Source organism: Zonotrichia albicollis, chromosome 24 (genome assembly GCF_047830755.1).
Source record: "Zonotrichia albicollis isolate bZonAlb1 chromosome 24, bZonAlb1.hap1, whole genome shotgun sequence".
Lineage (NCBI taxonomy): Eukaryota > Metazoa > Chordata > Aves > Passeriformes > Passerellidae > Zonotrichia > Zonotrichia albicollis.
The window spans coordinates 1,526,254-1,530,838 of NC_133842.1; positions in this window are offsets into that span (position 1 = coordinate 1,526,254).

Genomic DNA, 4,585 nt, shown 5'->3' on the forward strand with positions numbered 1-4,585 from the left:
AGGTTCAGAATGGCAGGATGGAATCAGGAGAAGCTGGGACAAGTGGGACACAGGTGAGGAGGTTTTGGGGTGAGAAATGGAAAATTTAGGAAAAAAACCCCCAATTTTTGGGGGTGAAAATGGAATTTTTGGGGTTGGAAATAGGGGTTTTGGAGGTCACAAAATGGCGGCAGCTGCAGGTTCGGGATGGACTCAGGAGAAGCTGGGACAGGTGGGACACAGGTGGGACACAGGTGGGACACAGGTGGGACACAGGTCAGATACAGGTGAGGAGGTTTTGGGGTGAGAAACAGGGAATTTGAGGAAAAGAATTGGGAATTTTTTGGGTTGGAAATGGGGTTTTTGGAGGTCACAAAATGGCGGCAGCTGCAGGAGTTGAGAAGGTTCTGGACAGGTGGGACACAGCTGGGACAGGTGGGACACAGGTGAGGGACAGGTGAGGAGGGTTTGGGGTGAGAAATAGAAAATTTGGGGAAAAAATTGGGAGATTTTGAGGGTAAAAATGGGATTTTTGGTGTTGGAAATGGAAATTTTGGAGGTCACAAAATGGCGGCAGCTGCAGGAGTTGAGAAGGTTCTGGACAAGTGAGAGATAGGTGAGAAACAGGTGAGGAGGTTTTGGGGTGAAAAATGCAAAACTTTGGCAAAAAAAGGAGATTTGGGGGAAAAAAAGTCAATTTTGGCAAAAAATTGGGAGTTTTTAGGATTAAAAATGGAAACTTTGGAGGTCACAAAATGGCGGCAGCTGCAGGTTCAGGATGGACTCAGGAGAAGCCGGGACAGGTGGGACACAGGTGGGACACAGGTGAGACACTGCTAGGAGACAGGTGAAGAAATTTTGGGGTGAAAATGGGGAATTTGGGGAAAAAATCGGGAGGTTTTGGGGAAAAATTGTGAAACTTTTGGCTTAAAAATGTGATTTTTGGAGGTCACAAAATGGCGGCAGCTGCAGGAGTTGAGAAGGACCTGGACAGGTGGGACACAGGTGGGACACAGGTGGGACACAGGTGAGAGACAAGTGAGACAGGTGGGACACAGGTGAAGAGGTTTTGGGGTGAGAAATGGGGAATTTGGGGAAAAAATTGGGAATTTTTGGGGGTAAAAATGGGATTTTTGGAGGTCACAAAATGGCGGCAGCTGCAGGTATTGAGAAGGTCCTGGACAGGTGGGACACAGGTGAGGGACAGGTGAAGAAGTTTTGGGGTGAAAAACAAGAAATTTAGGGAAAAAATTGGGAGATTTTGGGCGGAAATTGGGAATTTTTGGGGGAAAAAAATTGTGAATTTTTGGGGGTGGAAATGGAAATTTTGGAGGTCACAAAATGGCGGCAGCTGCAGGTCCAGGATGGAGTCAGGAGAAGCTGGGACAGGTGGGACACAGGTGGGACACAGGTGAGATACAGGTGAGGAGGTTTTGGGGTGAAAAACGTTAATTTTGGAGAAAAAATTGGGAGATTTTGGGGAAAAAATTGGGAATTTTTGGGGTTGGAAATGGAAATTCTGGAGGTCACAAAATGGCGGCAGCTGCAGGAGTTGAGAAGGTCCTGGACAGGTGGGACACAGGTGAGAGACAAGGGGGACAAGTGAGGAGGTTTTGGGGTGAAAAATGGGAAATTTGGGGAAAAAAAGGAAATTTGGGGTGAAAAAATTGTGAATTTTTAGGGTTGGAAATGGAAATTTTGGAGGTCACAAAATGGCGGCAGCTGCAGGTCCAGGATGGAGTCAGGAGAAACTGGGACAGGCGGGACACAGATGAGAAACAAGGGACACAGGTAGGACACAGATGAAGAAGTTTTGGGGTGAAAAACAGGAAATTGGGAGAAAAAATTGGGAGGTTTTGGGGAAAATTGGGAATTTTTGGGGTTGGAAATGGAAATTTTGGAGGTCACAAAATGGCGGCAGCTCCAGGTTCAGGATGGAGTCAGGAGAAGCTGGGACAGGTGGGACACAGGTGAGAGACAGGTCAGATACAGGTGAGGGACAGGTGAGGAGGTTTTGGGGTGAGAAATGGGGAATTTGGGGAAAAAATTGGGAGATTTTGGGGAAAAATTGGGAATTTTTAGGGTTAAAAATGGGATTTTTGGAGGTCACAAAATGGCGGCAGCTGCAGGTCCAGGATGGAGTCAGGAGAAGCTGGGACAGGTGGGACACAGGTGAGGAGATTTGAGGTGAAAAACAGGAAATTTGGGCAAAGAAGTTGCAGGTTTTGGGGTGAGAAATGGGGAATTAGGGAAAAAATTGGGAATTTTTGGGGTTGGAAATGGAAATTTTGGAGGTCACAAAATGGCGGCAGCTGCAGGAGTTGAGAAGGTCCTGGACAGGTGAGACACAGCTGGGACAGGTGGGACAGGTGAGGAACAGGTGAGGAGGTTTTGGGGTGAGAAACGGGAAATTTGGGAAAAAAATTGGGAGATTTTGGGGGGAAATTGAGAGTTTTTGGGGTTGGAAATGGAATTTTGGAGGTCACAAAATGGCGGCAGCTGCAGGTGTTGAGAAGGTTCTGGACAGGTGGGACACAGGTGGGACACAGGTCAGATACAGGTGAGGAGGTTTTGGGGTGAAAAATGGGAAATTTGGGGAAAAAATCGGGAAATTTTGGGGAAAAATTGGGAATTTTTGGGGTTGGAAATGGGATTTTTGGAGGTCACAAAATGGCGGCAGCTGCAGGTCCAGGATGGAGTCAGGAGAAGCTGGGACAGGTGGGACACAGGTGAAGAAGTTATGGGGTGAAAAACAGGGAATTTGGGGAAGAAATCAGGAGATTTTGGGAAAAAATTGGGAGGTTTTGGGGGAAAATTGAGAGTTTTTGGGGTTGGAAATGGAAATTTTGGAGGTCACAAAATGGCGGCAGCTGCAGGTCCAGGATGGACTCAGAAGAAGCCGGGACAGGTGGGACACAGGTGGGACACAGGTCAGATACAGGTGAGGAGGTTTTGGGGTGAAAAACAGGGAATTTGGGGAAATAATTGGGAATTTTTGGGGTTGGAAATGGGGGGTTTGGAGGTCACAAAATGGCGGCAGCTGCAGGAGTTGAGAAGGTTCTGGACAGGTGAGACACAGGTGGGACACAGGTGAGAAACAAGGGGGACTAGTGAGAAGGTTTTGGGGTGAAAAGTGGGAAATTTGGGGAAAAAATTGGGAATTTTTGGGTTGGAAATGGAAATTTGGAGGTCACAAAATGGCGGTTCTTGGAGATCACAGAATTAACCCTTCCAGGTGTGTCATTAACCCTTTCTCACCTGCACAGGTGTGTTTAACCCATTCAGGTGTTTAACCCTCACCTGCACAGGAGGGTCAGCGTGCTGGATGTTGTCCTGCAGGTGTGTTTAACCCTTTCAGGTGTGTCAGTCTCACACTCCCAGGTGTGTTTAACCCTTCCAGGTGTATTTAACCCTTTCTCACCTGCACAGGAGGGTCGGCGTGCTGGATGTTGTCCTGCAGGTGCCGTGTTTAACCCTTACCTGCCCAGGTGTATTTAACCCTCACCTGCACAGGTGGGTCAGCGTGCTGGATGTTGTCCTGCAGGTGTGTTTAACCCTTTCAGGTGTGTTTAACCCTTTCAGGTGTGTTTAACCCTTACCTGCCCAGGTGTGTTTAACCCTTCCAGGTGTGTTTAACCCTTACCTGCCCAGGTGTTTAACCCTCACCTGCACGGGTGGGTCAGCGTGCTGGATGTTGTCCTGCAGGTGCCGTGTTTAACCCTTACCTGCCCAGATGTGTTTAACCCTCTCAGGTGTGTCTTTAACCCTTACATGCCCAGGTGTGTCAGTCTCACACTCCCAGGTGTGTTTAACCCATTTAACCCTTTCTCACCTGCACGGGCGGGTCAGCGTACTGGATGTTGTCCTGCAGGTGTGTTTAACCCTTTCAGGTGTGTTTAACCCTTTCAGGTGTGTTTAACCTTTACCTGCACAGGTGTTTAACCCTTTCTCACCTGCACAGGAGGGTCGGCGTGCTGGATGTTGTCCTGCAGGTGTGTTTAACCCTTTCAGGTGTATTTAACCCTTACCTGCCCAGGTGTATTTAACCCTTTCTCACCTGCACAGGAGGGTCGGCGTGCTGGATGTTGTCCTGCAGGTGCTGTGTTTAACCCATTCAGGTGAATTTAACCCTTTCAGGACTGTGATTTACCTGCCCAGGTGTGTCAGTCTCACACTCCCAGGTGTGTTTAACCCATTCAGGTGTGTATTTAACCCTTACCTGCACAGGAGGATCAGCGTGCTGGATGTTGTCCTGCAGGTGAGTTTAACCCTTTCAGGTGTATTTAACCCTTTCAGGTGTGTCAGTCTCACACTCCCAGGTGTGTTTAACCCTTTCAGGACTGAGATTTACCTGTCCAGGTGTATTTAACCCTCACCTGCACAGGTGGGTCAGCGTGCTGGATGTTGTCCTGCAGGTGAGTTTAACCCTTTCAGGTGTGTATTTAACCCTTTCAGGACTGTGATTTACCTGCCCAGGTGTGTATTTAACCCTTTCTCACCTGTACAGGAGGATCTGCGTGCTGGATGTTGTCCTGCAGGTGTGTTTAACCCATTTAACCCTTTCTCACCTGCACAGGTGGGTCAGTGTGCTGGATGTTGTCCTGCA